General features: G+C 34.5%; 1 long non-coding RNA gene across 4 annotated transcripts in view; it reads right to left on the bottom strand.

The window, feature by feature from the left end:
• Nucleotides 1-21,678, bottom strand: part of LOC148125158 (uncharacterized) — a 184,591-nt gene that overhangs the window by 69,264 nt on the left and 93,649 nt on the right. For 2 of the 4 annotated variants that reach the window (XR_015744502.1, XR_015744503.1), the window contains one exon: nucleotides 19,696-19,841. The exons of 1 other annotated variant lie outside the window; for it this stretch is intronic. This is a non-coding gene — a long non-coding RNA (uncharacterized LOC148125158). Of the gene's footprint in view, nucleotides 1-16,516; nucleotides 17,042-19,695; nucleotides 19,842-21,678 lie in introns of those variants that run through there. One more of the 4 variants, XR_015744504.1, reaches the window with a different exon arrangement.

The raw sequence follows: 21,678 nt of genomic DNA, 5'->3' as shown, positions 1-21,678 counted from the left end.
ATGACATTTTTAGATCAGTGAACTTCTCCAGTTTGTGCCTAACACCTTTTTCCAATTTATCACTCATTTTGGCTCTGTTCTTGGGAGATAAGCATAAAAAGTTAGCCTGTAGTAAGAGAGTTGGGACTGAAAAGAACCCTAGCGTGGATGCAGTGTAAAAATTTGAATAATGTCTTCCCAGATGCCTGAAATCCATTCTTCAATGATTAATTATAACAGACCATGTTCAAAACAACTGTGAATACTAGTGGCAATTGAAATACTTTTCAAAAAGCTAGGGGAAATTCTGTCAGGCAAAGGAAGCTTACCAAATTATAAAACATGAATCATCCTTGGATGCCTACTCAAATGCAATTAGGGGAATGTAATTAGCATCTACTTTCAGTGTGACAAATCTTGGCTAAGATTTTCTAGTTCTATCCTGAATATTTTTAGAAATAAACTGACTCCTGAATATTTTTGAATCAAAGCAACCCTTTTTAAAATTCTACTTGTCAATAATAGTGATTGTCAATAATAGTGGTTTAACACAACTAATCTAACCACACATATTTGGGTGTCCTTCAGAAATAGAATTACCATTTGCAAGAATCCATGTTCTTTGATACATTGTGTCTACTTAGTGATTTCTCTCTCTCTCTCTCTCTCTCATATATCTAACTACTGTTATTCAACCTGATATGAAATATGGAGAAATTAACCATATTATGAGCCATGTTCCAAGTTAAGTAATGCTGATTTATAAATCTGACCACTAAAAATCACTAAGGCTGTATGCATAGTCCCATCTCAGCTAGAACCTATCCCAAAATTCACCATTCTATGTATAGTGCTTTATTTAAAAATGTAGCAGCCATTAGCCAACCCATAACAGATGTATTGAAATCAACTGATATAAGCTCCCTTAACATGGGTAAATCATTTATAGAACTATGTTATTGTATGTTATTTTAAGGGTCAGGTGAAATTATCTCCTTTGTTGACATTCACAAAATGAATTACAATGTTGACCATTCTACATTAAAGTATGGAGAACTATGACTAATCAAAACTGGCAGTCCTTTGCAATAAGCTCCATGAGAAGGGTTTCTCTTAAAAATCTTCTTTTCTCTGTTAAAATAAATGAATAAATAGTGAGGCTGACTTTTATGTTAACATGCATTGGAGTGAACTGAAAATTAGTTCCCACTCCAATCAATGGGGCCTACAGTAATAAGTAAATTGTCCCATTGATTTTAATGGGAACTAAGTTCATCAAACATAATTTAGCTCCAATATATCACTGTTATTTTAACTTAATTCTGATTAAGGCAATCTAATGTTGTTTAATCCATACAAATAGAACTTTATATAATGGCTCGAGTCAGGTAGTATAACAGCACCAGACATCTCTATCTATGTAGTGAACAGCACTAAAGAATTTTCCTTATGCAACTCTGTTGGCTTTCATGTAAGGTTAAATATATAAACTCACTATCAAAAATTATGGAAGCAAATATTCATCAGTTGTACACATGAAGATATCTCATTCAAGATTTTCATGTTATTCAACTAGCAGCCACTTCTAATGGGGCAGACGTTTTATCCCTACAATTTATGTAATTGAAACTTTAAACTTTTTGGGAGGAAGTAGGACAAATAACATTCAGTGAAGTAGCCTGGGTTGTATTTTCTGGATGTAGAATATAAATGAGTTATGCAAAGTGGTGGCATTATCTCCTAAAGTGAAGACCATAACAATGACTCAGTGCTGCAATTCAAATTAATTTCCTAACAAAAGAAAAATGAAATCACTTTTATTATTTTGTTTGCTTGTTATTGTTCCATCATCATTTGCTAATGTTCTGCATAATATATGCAGATGGAATAACACTTATTGAAGAAACATAAAAATATTTTTAATCCATGCAGGAAAAACCTGAAGGCATTAGCATAGTTTTTCTCAGTTAAGACTTTCAGCTCCTATGCAAGATAAAGGCATCTGTGCTAATCTGGAGAGTTTTATTGCAGAACTGAAGCACTTAGTATTGCAGAAAGTAACATTACGCGGAGGATCCTTAGTTCAAGAAGTTTAGAGGCATTTCAAACAGATAAATTATCTCTGTAAGAGTAGGCACTATTTAAATGCAGCATTTATTGAACTGTCCTTTCCTAGGTCAGACCTACTCAGCTCATGAATCACCAAGTTCAATAGTCCACTGCCATGCAGTGTGTCCCTAGATAATCAGAGTGTGTGTGTCAAATGAGCATGAGGCAGACAATCAGATATATCTTCATGAGTGCTGAAGAATCTATATTCCTACTGATTTTATGAAACTATAATTGCTAGCAACTGCCATGACCAGAGGTACCAGTACTTGTGCTTCAATATTTCAAAGGCATTTACCCAGCTCTGTTCTATATAATGATGTTCTAATTGTGAGGTGGGAGTGTTGGTGTGGAAAAAATGAATCTCAATTATTGCTCTTCTATCCAGTGCCAAAGAAAAGGCAATGGTACATAATGCATATTATGGTACACTACCAAAGACCCCATCAATTGTCTTAGATCAGAAGGTTATTATGGTATCTGCAAGCAATGCTGCATACTCTTTGAGTGCTGCTCTGGTATTGCTTGTTTGCTCATGGGGTGTTGCAATTTCTAGAGCTTCTAAACAAATCAATAAATGTAGGACAACATCAGAATTTTTATATAGTACACACTTACACAATTCACTTCGCAGTTTAAAAATAAGATGGTAAAAGCCAAGATTGCCATTTCATCTCAGTTTTCTACAATAAGAGTTCGGTCAATTAAGGATTGATTCCAGATATTTCTTTTGTATTTTGATTTCCTTGAGTCAACATATGGATTGTATCCCTTAGGACAGATCATAGGATTTAGACCTCTGATTAGAAATAAAAGCAAGAAGTTTCATATGCTTTGGGAACAAAATTCATATGAGGGAATACATGGAAACACATCTTCAGACATGAAATTATTGTTAAATTTTTGCTATCTTTAAACTCAAAGTTTATTTTTAAAGAAAAGCTTCAGAGGAATTTTAAAGAGGAAACAAAAAAACCTTTCCTTATACCATCCAGCATACTCCTATACTGGCATTAGATTTTACCTGTAGCAAAACTGGAAGAGGTTTTTTTTCCAGAAGTACATTTCTGAATGCCAGGTTACAGAGGAAGAGGAGGAAGAGAACACATCATCATAAGATGATGCCTTGTTATATGGAATGATAGTATTTATTTATTCATTAGAACATTTAGATAGCCACCCAACTTACTTTCTCACTAGCTCTTACAAGGAAAAAAAACCCAATACAGAAAGCAATAATCATCCATCCCTGTGGTGACAACAATTAGATGAACTACTTGATGGGTTCCATACCATTCTGGGATCAGGAACCAGATCTTCAGGGCCTTGTGAAAGAGTGTCAAAGTGAGGGGGTGAAAATCTTATCTCTGCAGGAATAATGTTCCATAGGGAGGCAGGCATCACAGAGAAGGCCCACTAAATGAATCACCTTACGAGAGAGGACCTATAGCATTCTGCACCTCCCTGTCCTGGTGGGTTGGGTTGATATTACTGGGAAAATACATGCTTTTGTCAGAATCTAAATATTTTAACATTATTTTTCAGGATATTAGGGCTATCAGTAAGTACTAGGCAGATTGTGGCAACATTTCTTTCAATATTGTTTGCAGAGGGCACAAAATCTCTCATGGATGTTTCAGTTTTTGATCAGGGTTAGGAAATATGAAAATGAATACTTTGTGAAAAGTTGCACTTAAGGTAACTCAGTTATTGCACCATCTTAAAAATGTAAAAGATTAATCCAAAAAATGCAGATTTAGTGATTTAGAAAATATAAAAATGACAAAGAACAGACACAGATTTGATCCATCGTCTCCATGTTCATACCAGTGCCTGGGTGACACTGTAGTTTATAGAGAAAGCTTGATGAATGACTTGGTAAAATCGCAATTTAAAGTTTCCAGGCAACTGATTTGAGATGTTCCTTCAGAGATTAATCATAGAAAAATCTGAGGAAAAGCTAAATTTTGCCAAACAAATAAATAAATATAAAAGTAAAGGAGGAGGGATGCTGTTTTCATGAGAGAAGGAATCTTGTAAGAATGAAACTGCTGCAGGTTTGATAAAAGGAGTAAGATGATAAAGGGGAGAGGGAGAGAGGGAGAGGGAGAGGGAGAGAAAGAAAGAGAGTCAGTCAGTCAGTCAGTCAGTCAGTCTGTGGAGATTCTCAGTCACCAGGTCATGATTGTCTCAAAGGTGCTTTTTCAGGAGGCAACTGGACAAGAAAAAAACAAGAAATTCCATTTGCCTCCTAAAAAAGCACCTTTGGGAAAGAAAAAAGAAGTTAATGAGGAAACAAACTTTCCCGATCCTTGAAGACCTACTGTCAATCCTGGGGGCGGGGTGGGGAATTACATAAAAAAAGGAAAAGCATGGCAGGCCATAAAGAACCTAAAGATAACAGAGAAGGGACTCAGCAAATGGCTTCTACAAGTCACAGTTGTGACCAGGAATGAGCCCAGAAGTGGTATTCAGCAGGTTCTGGCCACTTCTGGAGAACCGGTAGTGGAAATTTTGAGTAGTTTGGAGAACCAGCAAATATCATCTCTGACTGGAGATGATACACAGTATCTTTCCCCTGCCACACCCACCAAGCCACGTCCACAGAACAGGAAGCAAAAAAACTTTGAATCCCACCACTGATTGAGCCCCAATACATATAACACATCCTTGGATTTTAAAGACAGATTCATTCAGGGAAATTTGTTTAGCTGTGTGTTGTTTTATTCCTTCACATATTCTTTTTGGTTCTAAAGGAAACTCAATTCCTTGTATTTATTACTGTGTCCAAACTGTGCACTTAATAAGGGCTACATAAATTAGAGGCACCACTGGGACGATATCTGCTATTTGCTGATTTTGATTATGTTATGAAATATATATGAGTTTATATCTATGGACATTTTTTGGGGAATTATAATATATAAATAGGATGACTTGATGTTCAACTTTCTTGAAGTTAAACATGTAAACCAAAGAAACTGCTAAAAAGTAAGTTGTCACTGTAACACTTTGAGTAGGAAGCTTTCCACTGTTTTTGAACATCGGGGAGAGTTTTGGGAAAAAATCTGAAATCAGGTACAGACTTAATTTTTATATGTTGTTGAGAAGGTCTTTGGGAAAGTGCTCTTCTCTGAAAGAGAGCCTGATTTCAATAAAGCAAAGCTACCCACATAGAGTAGATTTATGATGGCTCTTTACAACAGACATGGAAGAGAGATTATCCTCATGGGAACCTGATTTTGAAAATTTTAAAGATATACAAGAAAACAATCCATAGCAAAATTTGAAGAACATTTGCCAGCTTTAGAGATGAGTTCTGGATTGAAAGGAAATGAAGGTGTTTATCTTTGATTCAGGGCAATTAGACAAGGAGGTCATTGAGAAGGAGATTTAGTCTTTTTAAAAGGAACATCTAGGAAGAAGGAAGGGTTCTATCTATATTTGCGTGTAAGTGTGTATTGTATAGTTTCAATGCTTCATACAGGTATGAAAGTGTATTACTTATTTAGCATATGATAAAAAATTAGTTGGAAAAGATGACACATAAGTAAAGATTACAGTAAAGATATTTTGCAGATGAATGTGGATGTTTCGCTTGTCCATCTATAACAGGATGAGTACAAGACAAAACAAAATACTCCTTCAGGATATATCCTCAATACAATAGGGTGGGAATTGCATTTACTTTCTTCACATGGTCAAACTTATCTTCCATTTAAATTTTTTTGGAAGATTAATGGTCTCCAAACAGCAGCCTGACTACAAATGCAACTCCTGTCCAATACTATTCTGATGAAAACTATTAAAGATTTTTAATTTAAAAAATTGTGCAAGAATATGATGAATTCAAGAGTTTATCGCTTTCTTCCTCCTATTTAAAACTGGTGGATAGTCATTCATACCATAGTCTCCTCATGGTTGAACTACTGCAATACATGGGGCTGCCCTTGAACACTGTTCAAATTCACCAGGTACAGAATGTAGCCATAGTGGCATGGACAGTAATGAACATGCTTCAGGAGATGACATTACAGCTTCATGAGTGGTATTGTTTGCTGGTATTCTTCCAGGTACAATTAAAGTGGTAGTTATTACCTTTAAAACCCTTACAGATATACAGATAGATATGTTTTCAGAGTTGACATTATTTCTACAGTTTTACAGTAAGATTTTTGGCATAAATATATCTAATATGAATAGAAATGGTTCATGAGATACTTAATTCTGAGCAAAACAATTTCTTTCTTTCTTTTTAAAAAAAACAAGTTTTATTCAATTTTTCACATAAAAACAAAAGACTCTTTTTAGTGGACAACATATTTCTGGATCATCACTTTTACATACAAATATGACAATAATTATACATTCATATATGCGTACTTAATTCTATTATTACCTTTTCCATTCCAAATTTTCAGAAAAGAGAAAAACCAGCCTATTAATCCCAATCTCTTACCTTAATCTCAATCCAAACATTCTTTCATTTCATTTCAATTATTTCAAATATAATCATTTAATATTTATTTTAAGAATAAATATAACAATATATATTTGCCTAATAAAAAAAAGGTTACCAATGTCTCTCCTTCCTATTAATAGTCTGTATTAGTTTATTAATTTAAATAGTTCTTTAATCTGTCATATTTTCTTTTCATCACACATTCTTTCTATAAATTCTAGATTAATACAAGTTTTAACACAAGAGAAAAAGAAACAAACTTAGGTTTCCCCCCTTTTACTGCTTTGAGTGTGAACCTCAGTGATTAAAATATACCTTTATTCCCTCATCTTAATTCTCAATAAACCTTTATTTTTAAGTAGTTACAATAATAATCATTACATCTTTTCATTTGGATTCTGCAATATATTTCCCCCCCTTGATTTTATTTCTAATTTCAAAAAGGTAATAGGGAAAAATTGATTATTTAATTTCTGGTTACTGATATTGACCTCATTTTTAAACATTTTCACATTCATTTCAATTATTACAATTTCTTCAATAAACCTTAACTTTTTTTAAAAGATAAAAATAAAAAATGTATATTCATCTAATAAGAGTTATCAGTATCTATCCCTCCTTTAATAATCTATATTACCCTATTTTCTAAGTATTTTTTAATTGCAAATATATTCTTGTTACCCCTTGTCTCCCTACAGAATACCCTTTTTAATTCATCAACCATTTTTTCTAAAAAAAAAAAAAGTTACTTTTCATCATTTTACTATTTCCCTGTTTCTTTATTTCCTGCACCTGTTTCTTACTGCCTTTCCTCCCCCTCTTTTTCCCATATCTTTTCTCATTCCAGTTTATATCCCACTCTTTCTTAATATCTTCCTTCCCTTTTCTGCTGGGTCTTTCTGCCTTTCCCGACTTCACAGGTATTCCCCCTTCTTAAATCTAAACTTTTTAACCTTCATTCTTTCCCCACTTCTTTGTAGTGTTCTTTGTGTTAATTGTCTATTTAAGATGGCTTCTCCTTGAGTCGACTTCTCCTCCTCTGAAGCTCTTTCTTTTTGTTCTTCAATCACCATTTCCATTTTTTCTAACACAGAACAAAGTGATTCGCCTCTTTCCTCTAGTAATTCTCTCATATTTTTAAGTTCCATTTTTAATTCCCGAAGAGATATCATTATTACACACTCTTATATTTTATAATAGTTAAAGTCCACAAAAAACACTTTTACTTTCCTTCTTTCTTCTTCAAGTTTTCTAAAGTTCTCAAACCCAGGGTCTATACCAAAAACATCAATCAATCCCGCAGTCAGTCTTTCCTTGCTTCTTTCTTTGTTCTGGTTCAGCTTTCACTTTATAAGATTCTTACTTTGTTTCAATATTTCTTTAACATTATATCGACACAAGTTCATACAGAAACATGATGATTTCCCTTTTGTTTGAATATAAGTTTTTATCCAGAAGATGACACTCTCCGTTATACAAAGTCTTCACCTTTCCCCCCTATTTTATTATTTAGGGTTTTTTGAATGTCAATATTCCAGAGCAATCCAGTCTCCAATTTGTAAATTTTATTATTATTATTATTTTTGACAATCTGAAGTCCAGCTTTATTTTATGCCTATTTATTGCCAAAATATTTTAATCCAATTTAATTAAGTCTTTAATTCCGGCTTCTTCCTTTCCCAGTTCGAAGCCCCACTTAGCTGTCAAAATTATTTTCTTATTTTTTTCCTGTCCCTTTGTATTTTTGCCACTCACTTTTCTTTTCTTAAAAGTTCAAAGTTACCTTAATCCTGGGGTACTTTTTGTTTGGTTGTTTCACCCAATTGTCCCAGCTCAGATGTTATCCACCTCTTTCTTCATTCCTGCACAAATCTTATTCCAGCTGAGTCCTCCTCTTTGGGTGGCCATTTTGGAACACCGCTTCAGTCGTCTTCAGGGGGAAAAAGACCAAGCCCAGAAGGGGAGATGCGGCTCCCCTCAACCTGGCTGGTGGCTTCCCCTTAATCCACCGCCCCTCCAAGGCAGCTTCAGCCCCTAATCGCAATGATTGGGGCTCTCCAACAAAAGAACACAGACCATAGTTGCGGACAGTCGTGATCTACAGTCTGTCAGTGAGGAGCAACAAAACAATTGATTTTTGAAAAAACAAAAAGAAGACATGGCTATTTAAATGATATATATATATGAATATATATATATATATATATATATATATATATATATATATATATATATATATGAATATGAATATATATATATATATATATATATATATATATATATATATATATATATATATATATATATATATATGGCATTCACTGTAGTTACTTTTAAAGTTGTAGCAACATTTGGCAGAATCTCATCTGCCATCATAAGGCTTCTATATATATATGTATGTATGTATGTATGTATATATGTATGCATATATATATATGTATGTATGTATATATGTATGTATGTATATATATATATATATATATATATATATATATATATAGAATCTTCTAGAAGATCATATATATATGTATATATATATATATAAAAACGGACAACCAAGATCTATATAAATACCCATATATAGAAATATATATATATATATATATATATATTCGTAGATTTTGATGGGTACAGGTATGTAGGTCTAGGTGTGTTTGGGTCTTTTCCCGTGTAAGATTAAGAGTATCTTGGCGACCAACCCAGCAGACCATTAGTATTTCCTATATTATTATTAACACATTCTGATGCTAAGGAGTTCTTCTTCCCCTCCATACCTGAAAAGAAATCTCTTCCAAATGCAAAACACAAGCAGAGGAGCAGAGTTTCAGTTTCAGTTTTACTTTCACAGCAACAAAGAGCTTTACCACAGAACAGTTGAGCTAAGCCACACCTAGGCTCCTTACTGTCTTCTTCTTGCTCACACAGCAAATACTATTTTACTTTCCAAACAGCCCTCAACTGTCTCACACATTGACAGGATACTAGCCAAATGAATACCGATGGATACTGGTAGGCAGAGGCACAATTTTTTCCCCATTATTTTCCTCCTGAAAAACTTGCCCGATCACATAGTTTCATAGCGAAACAAGGGTGCCCTGCTAGTGTATACGTAATTGTAATGGTATGTGAGAAAGATCTTGAGAAATGGGGTGAAGTGATACTGTCTCGGGAAAGGTCAGATAAAAGACAGCATAGCCTTAGCTGCATAATGGACAAGGAAAGAGGTTCAGAAGGGACACTTCCAACTTCTCAGACTGTCAAGGAGACAGTGGAAGATCTGCACTTTTAGACTTACAAGATTCTGTTAATGTAGCTTTACAGCAAAGTAGAATTAGTTCATCTGATTATGCTTCCTGTCTAGCTTAATTGGAAATGTTCACAATAACATAGGAATAGGGCTGGGAAAAGAATTGTATATATCAAAATCATTTTATGCCATTTTCTACAATGGTACTTAATTATATCTTCTTTGTTCCTCCCTTTTTGCTGGTTGTCTGGGTAACTAGTGAAGGCATATCTTTTAACAGTCACTTGCAGACTTATCTGATCCTTGCCTTTTCCTTTGAAACCACTTGTTTGTTTATTTGCTTTTCAAATAATTCTTTTCATTTTTATTTTTCTAGGTAGGGACAAGGGTAGGAAAGGTATGTTTATTGCTAAAACAAGCTTGAGAACCCTAGTGACAACTTCCTGATTATTTATGATGCTAAACAGGAACAATACCTTTTGCAATGTTTCTATGCTTTACCAAGCAGGACAGGCAGCAAAAGTAGAATCAGAATTGTTAAGAGAACTGCAGTGGATCCATGAGGCTTTCTCATTCCCTCTTGTTTAGGTTCAGCAGTAATATAATGAGTCCCTAATTATACTGCTGAAACAAAGAAGTATGGAGTATCCAATAATGGATTTGTGAGTGGAAAAACAGTGAGCTATTTGTAGTCCTCTTACTTTGAGGAAATGTCTTAGCTCACATTCCCTTAATAATTCAACCTCCATTTTGGGGGTGTAGGCTCTGGCTGGTGAACCTTGAGACTACAGGAAAATCCTTGGTAGATTCCCCCCAACCTACTTTTGTCTATTCCTAGTGAAAGTGTATTTCATAAGCAGTATAGTCTGGAACTGGAGACTAAAACATATGAAGAAAAATTGAAGGAATTGGGTATGTCTAGTTTAATGAAAAGAAGGACTGGAGTGACTTGGTAGCAATATTTTAATATCTGAAGGGCTGCCTCAAAGAAGAGGGGATCAATCTATTCTCCAAGCACCAGAAAGCAAGACAAGAAAAAATGGATAGAAACCAATAAAAGAGAGAAGCAACCTAGAACCAAGGAAGAATTTCCTGATAGTGAGAACAATTAACAGTGGAATGACTTGCCGACAGAAGTTGTGGTTACTCCAATACTGGATGTTTTAAGAAAGGGCTTTGACAACTATTTGAGCAGGGGTTGGACTAGAAGATCCCCAAGATCAGTGGTGGGAATCAAATTGTTTTACTACCGGTTATGTGGGGGTGGCTTGGTGGGCATGGTGTGGCTTGGTGGCCATGACAGGGGAAGGTTACTGCAAAATCCCCATTCCCTCCCCACCCCACTAACCTGCTTTCCAGCTCCATTCTCCTGTGCAGGGCAACAAAAGAAGTCCCTGCTGATCATCTGGGACTTGGGAGGCAGAGAATAGATGGGGGCGGGGCCATTCAGAGCCAGTTATTTGCCAGTTCTCCAAACTACTCAAAATTTCCACTACCAGTTCACTACCAGAATCTGCTGAATACCATCTCTGCCCAAGATCCCTTCCAACCCTGCTATTTTGTTATATTTTCCTTGAAGCTTCCCAATTGTTCTAATTTCCAAATTTGTAAAGTATTGAAACACCTTCTAGTAGGATATTCAAAAGAAGCTCTTGTCAAGATTTCTTACAACAGAACAAGCAAACATAGAACCAAAATCCTTGGGTTGGAAAGAAACTAGGCTGAGACTAATCTTTATGGTATTATTGTTATATTTATTAACATATGGCATCATTGAATTCTTAAACCTTTCATGCATCACTCTTATAGTCTCCTCTCAATAACTTTTAATAACTGGTATTAATAATGAATAATTAATTAATAATGAATAAGGCCATCAATGGCTATATAATATCAACATTTTTTTATTATTAATGAAAATAATATTTTTCATTAATAATAAAAAAATGTTGATATTATATAGCCATTGATGGCCTTATTTATTGAATAATTTGCTTTTTCAAAGGTTCAAAATCCTTCTTTTAGATTATCTGAATAATCCTTAAAACTTCATTTGATCTACATGGTTCAAAAGATAATTTACTTAGTGCTGCATTACATAAAGTCTTGGCTGAACAGAATTCTATCCTATAGCTCAGGGTCCTTTTTATCCCTCAAAGCAATTTTAAAACAGTTCTTGGATTTGTCATTTGTACATTTATTCATCAATGATTAAAGACAGTCCAGACAGCAAATATTTGGACCTAGCACATCTTAGTTATTCTTTTTAATAGCTTTGAAAAGTTTAGCATTTCAAGCATGGCTGAAAAAAATATTCTTGAAGTATATAGTATAAGTGTAGGATGTAATATTTTGACCATAACTGTGTAAAATGGGAAAGCTGATGATATCTACCTCACTGTTACAACATGGTGACCACATTCATAGATCTTCTCCATGATAATCTGTCCCTAACCTGGTTTTTCAGATCTCTCAATGTTTCATTCACTGTAAATGCTGGTAACAAGAGCTGTAATAACACTTTTCAAGGTCATATTTATTCTGTGAGTGAGATGACCAGTCTCTAAATTTGATTCAACTTGCATGTGGTTTCATACTTTAACAGTGGGGTAACCTTAGCTGTTTTGCAGTAATTACTGGTAAACTAGCTTTTAGAGGAAAAGATAACTCTTTCTTTTTTAGAATCTTAAAATTCATAACATCCCCAAAAAGTTTTCTTGGACATTCGAGACTTTAAAAATGATCAGTATAATTCCTTTCTTTTCACATTGTGAAACAAGTCTTCTTTTTTCCCCAGCTGCTCTCTTTTAATCTCAAAGAATGCGAACAGTTTGCAGTATAAACACCCTGGAACAAAGGTTCCCTGAAATATATGCCAAGAAAAACACCCCCAGGGCTGAGCTACAATAGAGCAAGTGACTTGGATCAAGAACTATCCATTGCATTTTACTGCCTATTACTACTTTTGACCAAAAGGACAGGAAATGCAACTTCTGTATACAGGGACCTTTAGTAAATGTGCAGTCCAGTTAATTTACTGGTGGCTGTGAGTGAACAGTTGTCAAAGTGGTTGGAAGAAGCCCAGCAGACTGTTGACTCAATTATACCAGACAACAGAGCCAATGTTTTAAAGCTGTGAAACATGGCAATTTTTCACACTCCTCCCCACTGTCTCCGCAGCACTGCTGTCAGAAAGGCAAAGAAACACATCTATTGATGGCATTAAAGGCTCAAACCATGTGTATGCAATTTCATCTCCTTTTGTTTGTTTGTTTGTTTTAATAATTTGTAAGAGGGGGAAGCTGTCCGGATAAATAAAATTTCAGCAAATAATTAATCACTTAGTGGCACTATGGAAGATTTGTCATTTTTTTTCTTTTTTCTTTTCTATTTTATTTGCTGTCAGCATATAACTAATAAACAAAGCAAAGCAAAATGTACTGTAGGCATAAAGTAGTGACATCACATAAAATAGGTCATTTTAAAAAAATGAATTAAATCTTTACCATAATGTAGATCATATTGGCTAGTTGTTGCATTGTGTCTAAAGGATAAAAGGGACCTCACTGCTTCAGTCCAGGATTTTATTTCTGGGGTTGTGTATTATTATATAATTTTTTAAATCATATTCAAATTTTCTCCCCTTATATCTTGGATGTTCCTGGATAAAGGTCTTCCTGGATCAACAAACTCCAGATGATCTCTATCTTTTTTTATCTTTAAATTCACATTTTTAAACATTTTCTGTCTTAATACCTTATTATTTTGTATTAATATAACATTTTAAAACATGGCAACTAATGAACAAGCCCAAATCATATTTAAATCTTCAAATTTAATCTTCAAATTTACACATCTCCAACATGAAACATTTGAAGGCAAGGTTGTCTTAAATATTGCTTGAGATGTTCAATAAAAATGAAAACAAATATTTATGAGTTACATTCATCTCAAGATCACATGGCAAGTATATTACAGCATTTAAAATGTGATACTGCTGATTTGTTAAATAGGATATTCCAGTTCTTTAGGCTAAGGTTATTGTACATTATCTATTTTTATCTTAGAGATACTCTTCAGTTGTTTATATATCTGAACTGTGGTCTTGGGCTCTGCCAAAACCTTCAGGCCTATATCCCCAATAATTTATAGGTTTCAGAGACTGCCAAGGTTAACTGCCAAGGTTAAAAATGAGAGAGCAACAAATTGTTTTAATTGGATGTCTTGCTGTTTAGCATTTTAGAATTTTAGAAAATCTTTTGGCAGTGGTTAAAACCTTTACAAAAGACTTTGTTTAAGGTAATTCCATTCTCTGCCAAATTTTGCAAACAAACAAAAAAGACTTTTAGCTACCACTTTTAAATTTGAGTTATCCCAAAGGATAAATTTCTCATGAGAACCAGTGTTGATTTTGGCCTTTACGCAAAAACCTTCCAAATATATTTTTACAGCCTTTAGAACAAGAAAAATAAACGTGTTGGCTAAAATTAGTATTTATTTGCCAGGTTTTAAAGGAGCCAGATAATGGTTTTCTAGTTGTACCCAATGTTTATACACAAAATTATCCACATTCCACTTAAAAATATATATCAAGATATTGATTCCAGCAAGATAATTCAGAAAGACACCATAGTCTTATCAGTGCTTTCTACCTGAAGCCCTTTAGCTGTTATACAGCTGTATTTGATGGCCTAAATAAAAGAGTTGTTTGACACTGAAGTTGGCAGCATATACATTTAAATGAATGAATGAATGACCTTCTTCATGATGAAGTCCAGCAGAAGAAGAAACATATCTCCAGTTAACCATAAAGTGTAATCCAGGTTGGAAATTAGGACTATCTCTAGCAAACTGTGATGATGTCAAATTTATGAGCCATGCATCATGATTTTCTTACACAAATGATGCAATTGCGTAAGATGCTACCTAGTTCAGGGGTGTCAAACTGGTGGCCCATGGGCTGGATGCATCACGCGCAGGAAAAGCCCACCCAAGCTCCATGAATGGGAAAAATATCACAACATGTCATGTGCTGGCAAAATGATGCAGTGAGTTTGACACCCTTGACCTACATCATTTGTGTATGTTGTCATTTGCTATGCTGCCCTTTGCAAATCATAAATATCTTATATTATCAGTTCTAGTTTCTGAACTGTCTCCTGCGAACTATCTTGAAATTGATAGTTGCAGATGTTCTTGCTATAACTTTGGAAGGGAAAACTTTGTTCTAGGTTTGGAGATCACATCTTGATAGGAATTGATCGCTCTGTTTAAACGGGGCTAAATATTAAGACCCCCAAAAGCTAACGTTTCAACCTACTATAATATTAGTTAATGTGACACAACATGGACAATTTTGTGCAAAACAACCAATTGGGTGTAATCAACCTTAGGTGGGAATAATGAATGCTGGTGACAGTTCCATATATATAGCTTTCACACTATTACAGTAATCGTAACTGAATGTATAAATAATTGAAAGTCCAGACCACAAGAGGAACTATAAGCATTGTAAGTGTAAATGGCATAAGTTTAAGGGGTGAAGGACTGAATCTTAATTCTATTTACCAGTAAATAGAATTACAGTGTTAATTATACTCAACTTGCACAAGGCTCATTTTTAATGTTAATTACACTCAATTTGCAAGGGCTCATTTTTACCCCAAGATCCCTTCTATCTGGTTAGAAGCTTCAGAGGAATCAGTTCAGGGTTCTAAGCCAAGAACCTATTTTTAGACAAATTGGAAGGAAGTCGATAAAAATGCTATTAATTATTTATGCAGCCATTAGAAGACCAAATATGAATGTTCTGTCCTGATCCAATCAATAGAAAAATTGGTCTAAAAGTTATGGAATTAGTTTCTTTTGACCTTGAATTGGGAATAATAAAATTCCAAACAGTGTTTTCTATATATTGGGTATTTCCCAGAATAATGAATAGAGCTTGATGACAATTTCCTTAAAGTATTTGGCATTGCACTTCAGAAGCTGGAATGTGAACTTACGTGGTTTGAACTTGTAATGGTCATGTTTGGGCCTTGGGACCAACATGAGTGTTTACATAATTTTAGAGCAGGGGTCATGGCTGGCTGACTGGGGAATTCTGGCAGTGAAATCAACAGGTCTTAAATTTGCCAAACTTGGACACTCCTACTTTAGATGGATAAGTGTTAAAGACATGTTATTTTCTTGATTATATATTTAGTTTTTGCAGCTTGTTGAGATATCAAGAATTGTATTTGCCCAGGTTATGATTAATTTTGAATATTTCTGTCATTATTCCAATGTTTCAATTATCTGAAATTTCATAAAGTCTTATGGGATTGAGCAGTATATAAAATGTAGTAAAAATAAAATAAAAATCAACATCCCCATCTGCAGAAAAGCATTGTATTGTGTGTTATTTTTCAGGGTTTTGTTTTTTGTTTTCTAAAAAGGAGCAGGGGAATGGACTTCTAAGCAATTTGTTTTAAACTATGGTTTTCCCACTTTTTTTCTCTTCCATTTTTTTAAAATAATGATTTATCTATTTATTTATTCAATTTATACACTATCTATCTGAAATATAGGAATCTGGTTAACAATAACAAAAAGACTTTCATCCTGCAGTGGATTGATTTATTTTTATTGTTATTATTACTCTTATTATGAATACAGACACGCACAGCCTTACATATGTATGTTTGATTCACATTGTGCAGAGCAGTATCTATATCTGTTGGAATTTCTGCTATCTTTTCCCCATCAGATCGGAAAAGGTTGTTTTAAAATACAAGCCTTAAAGGAACTTGTCTGACTGACAGTTCCTACGATGTGTCGGATGGATAAGCAGTTCCTCCATTAAAGAAAGAACACACAAAAAAAGCAATGCATCCATGTCCTCATAGTAACTTGGGAGGAAGTGGGGACAGTATTTACTGTATTGATGCGTTTGTTTGTTGATATGATAAGGGAAAAAATGTATTCATCACTAGAAACAAAACCATGCCATACTCAAACCTATAAGAAGCTCAGTGATGGGTTTCCTTCTTTATGTCTTTCTTACTTTTATTCATTCTTGTTCTCCACCTTTAATTTAACTACAAATTATTTTAGAAGTTGTCTTCAGTAGTCTGCAGCATCTGTAGTTCAGAGTCTTAGTATTTCTTGTCTGTCTGAAATTAAATCTAAAGAGGCTGATCTTCTCTTCTCTTCTCTTCTCTTCTCTTCTCTTCTCTTCTCTTCTCTTCTCTTCATCAACAGCACTGAAAAAACAGTGAATTGAAAAGTCTTTTCCTTTTTTCTATATCTTTGTTCCTACTCCAGATTACCCTGATAAATCATTAAAAACTGTTGATTTGTACTCACCCGTTGTGTGCACCCTTTTAAACTTCTGTGAACAATCAAAAAGTGTTATTTAGCTGTTCTCTCATTTGGGTAATGTGGGACTACGTTAGTGGGAAAGCTTCTAAGACCATTTTCACACATTAAATGAAACAAGTCTCAAGCATCAACTTTTTGAAATCAAAATATATGTGTAGTTAAAAATGCAGTGTTCAGATTTGATTTACTATAGATTTTTTTTTACTAGAATGTGTGTGAAAACATTGTTTCTGTAAACTTGGCCAGGTTCTAATCATGCTAAAAGATTTATATGTTTTAATTTTTCCCATTGTACCGAATCCCCCCACCCCCCAAAAAAGTCAGACATATTAGCAAGCACATTTCATTTTTTGTGGGCGGAGGGTTATTGCAGGATTGCCTCTTTTTTTTTCATTTTGTGTTTTTAATTTAGTTAAATAACGTCTTCATCTGTTTATGGAGATTCTCAGTCATCCAGGTGCCCCAGGATACTTTTTTTTTAAAAGAGGCAACTGGACTTTCTGGTTTTCCTTTGAAGATGTTTCACTTCTCATCCAATAAGCTTTTTCAGCTCTGACTGGATGGTGGGGAATGCAAGGATTTATACTCCTTGCAGACAGCTGGTCATTTGCATTCTGTTATCAGGTCATTAAGGTCACCTGGAAGTTTATCTGTGGGATCAAGGTCACCTGAGTGGTGCAAAATGGTGTGGAGCCTTCTTGGAACTGTTGGAAAGGACTGCATACTTTACACTTTATTTATACATTTATAATTTGCATTATTTATGACTGGGATTTAGCTTCATAAATGTGCTTCAATACATCCAGGGGTATGAAAGTAGCATCTATGTGCAATTCTTTAAAGCAGCCACCAATTTTTCTAGGATCATTGCGCAACTGTAGAGTCTATACAGCTTTACTGTCTTTACTATACTATCAGAAATACAATTGCAATTCCTTTATACATCATACAGCCTATGCATAAATATTTGTATAAAAATGTGTTCAGTTCCTGCCTTAGCACCTCAATCCTAAATCTTAAAAAAATATAAAAAATAAAATATAAATAGCTATAATGTAAGGTAATCTTTATGCTAATTTTGAATAAGCACATCCAAGTTTTCGCAAGTTTAGCACCTCTCTGTTCTTCACTGAGGTGGCAAAATCCATTCTTGGGTTTCTACGAGAATCTGAACAACAATGAGCTACTTTAAAAGTCATATTAAAGATGGGTTGTTTTAATTATTGAATTCATTAAAGCAGCCATATCATGATATTTAGGCTTAGGCTTTTCTGTTTTAGTGAATAAAAGAAAGGTGTTTTTATTCAGGGACCACAGTATGTCATCTGAATGATTTTTGAAATCTATTTTTAATGTTATTTTAATTAATTAATTTAACCTTTACACTGCTTATCTCACCCAAGTGACATTGGACAGTTTACAACAATTGTGGATAGTTTACAAGTCCTAGCATCTAAAGACTTGTTCTGATTTTTCCTATGTAAACTGTAGTTTTATTTCTGAATTTAATTATTTTGCTAGCCTATGTAGTCCTTTTAAAGAAACAAAGTAGGATTAGAAACCCATCCAATTAAATGTACGGTTATGGAATGGGCCTCAGTTCTCTTCTGCAATAGTATGGTGGGTATTTGGGAGCATTGTTGAAATTTAAATAATTATCCCAATTCAGCTTATTGGCAATAGGTGAACCCAAAAGGATTATTAATATAAAAAGTTTACAGTTTACAGGAAGATAGTAAACTGAGTTGAATCTGTGTATTCTCTAGATTCATTTTAAAAAAGCCTACTTAAACTAGAGTGCAAAAAGCTGCTTTTCACATTATAGTTTTGAATGAGAGGAACAATTTTGTAACACTTTTACAGCCAGTCTTTTCACAGAGCTCAGGAGCTTCCATAAAATCTATTCCATTTTCACTTCTAGTTTCTTCAAGTTATAATGAAATTGCTTAATGATCTTTAGAGTTTTCAGAGTTTCAGAACTATAATACATTTTGTAAAATGCCAGATTTCTTTATTTCGATTCCTCATCATCATGGATCAGAACCTGGGTGAACTTCTTGCCAAATGATTCCAAATACTTTAAATATACGGGTACAAACTTACTCATGATTTTCAGAGGTAATGTGTCTTTACCTTTTAAGAATTCTTTTCAATGGCTTTAGTAATTTATTTTCCCATTATGTTTCTTCAGAGCTGTGTAAATATGCCTCACATTCCTGAATGCTTTGATTTAGATAGTCTGCTTTAGAACTCTATTTTTAATAATAAATGATTGCTTTTGACCGAGAAACTTAATTTGGGGAGGGGAAAGAGATTGGAAACAATGACATAACCAATTCAATTACTACCAGATATTTTTCTGAACAGATTAGTGTGCTAGCCAACTGACAGCCTTGATTATGTTTGGTTAGGTGCAGCCATGTCAACTTCATCATCTGCACACTAAGATATAGATAGATGATAAATAGATAGACAGAATGATAGGGGAGAGAGAGATTGAGAGAGAGAGAGAGAGAGAGAGAATATGTACCTATGGATGCTGTTCTTTTAGTACAACTCTGCTTCAATCTTCTGAGAGTCAGAATAGGTAATATAAAGTAGAAACCAGAAGTCTGTGACTTCTAATTACACATTAAGTACAACAGCAACTTGGTGACTTTGGGCCATCACTCTTTCTCAGCCCTAGGAAGAAAGCAACAGTAAACTATTTCAGAAAAAATTTGCAAAGAAAAATGTACGGACTTGTCCTAATATTTATCAGCACCCTGAAGGACATACCCAAACATTCTACATAGATACATTGTGATTTCCTAAATTCTTGGGAAGAACCTCATGTGTATGAAGGCCAATACTAATTAAAGAACTGGCAGCCATGACTTCATATTGTTGTGAAAAGATAATAGTAGTAAATGTATATCTTCCCATCAGATCAGTATAGTTCACCTTGGTCATCATAAGTCTTATCATTCTGCTAGCATTTTGATAATGGTGATGAGCAAAGATAAATTCTAGAGTAAGTGGCTTCCCAGGCCTTGTGATACGTACTTCTTGCAAATATGCTTTTGGCCCCTTCAAGTTCTGACACTCAAGATGAAGATTTTTTAAATAGGCATTAAATGCCAAAGATGAGGTTTAAGGTATAATTTTGATTATGCAAGTTTTAACTGAGCTTTAATTTATGTAATTGTTGGATTAAATTTTTATATTTCTTCTATTTTGTCCAAGAGTTTTTATATTGGATGATATTCAAAAATATTCTAAAAGTAAATATATAAAAGATTTGGAAAACAGCAATGAAAGGAAGAGATGAGAAGGAGGAGGAGGACTAGACTGATTGCTTCTGATAAAGCAACCATTGTATGTCAATAAAACTGACACATAGAATCAAAGATAATTGTTCTGACCCAGCTCCCAAAACATGACAAACCCTCTGACATTAACTCAAAAGATGCCTTTATTAGGAATGCTGACAGCCCTGGCAAAAGGTTTCTCTCGCAGGCTAACAAGTCTGTCCACGTCAGGCATTGGACCCAACTGTTCCTCCTCTTCTTCATCAACCACTTCCAGATTTGGGGGTTGTTGATTCTCCATCTGAGGGATGATAGATGGCCCAGGCTCCGCCTCTCTCTCTCTCTCTCTGCCAGCTCCCAGGTTGCCCTGATGCTGACACTGACTCCCACACCGCTGCCTCCTTCTCTGATTTGGCTGCTGGAGGGGCTGTCAGCCGACAGGCCACAACAATAATGTATGTGTATAAAATGGAGGGGGGGGGGAAGTGGGCTCTGAAAATTTTTCAGATATTGTGTGGAAGCTCACATTAACTGGAACCATTCAGACTTAGCATCCATTGCACTTGTGTAGACACCAGATATAGTATTATTCAATTTCCTTTGCTTTTGTGCAAGCTTACTTCACTACTTTATTATACAAAATATTTGAGCACAGCCATTTGAAAACAGGCATACTGCACAATGCAGTTCATGGTTAACCAGGAATATACTAATCTTCCCACTCCAGACATACTGGTATAATGGTTTTGGGGGGTGCTTAACAGAAACATCTTAAACTGTATTCAAGGTTGAGCTAGCACAACAATGTTGTTCTACATTTGTGGTTAACCAGAACATTTAAGTCAGGTGCGCGGAAAAAGAAGGCACAGTATCAGTTTGACTGCTTCTTAAGATAGGTGGGTTGCCATATTTGAATGATATACACTGAGAAATGTAGAATACATTTAGTCCTCAACTTTCCACAGTTCATTTAATGACCATTTAAAGTTATAACGGTACTGAAAAAAGTGTCTTATGACCGTTTTTCATGCTTACAACCAGTGTAGCATCCCCATGGTCATGTGACCAAAACTCAGGGGCTTGGTAACTGATTCGTATTTATGATGCTTGCAGTAGCCTGGGGTCATCTGAGCACTTTTTGTAACCTTCTGGCAAGCAAAGTCAATGAGCAAATCAGGTTCAATTAACAATTGTGTGACTAACTTAACAATTGCAGTTATTCACTTAAC

The sequence above is a fragment of the Pseudonaja textilis genome, chromosome 8 (assembly GCF_049901715.1).
Source record: "Pseudonaja textilis isolate UNSWEBS1 chromosome 8, rPseTex1.2, whole genome shotgun sequence".
Lineage (NCBI taxonomy): Eukaryota > Metazoa > Chordata > Lepidosauria > Squamata > Elapidae > Pseudonaja > Pseudonaja textilis.
Note: the sequence above shows the minus strand (reverse complement) of the source record. Positions and strands in the feature narration are given on the sequence as shown.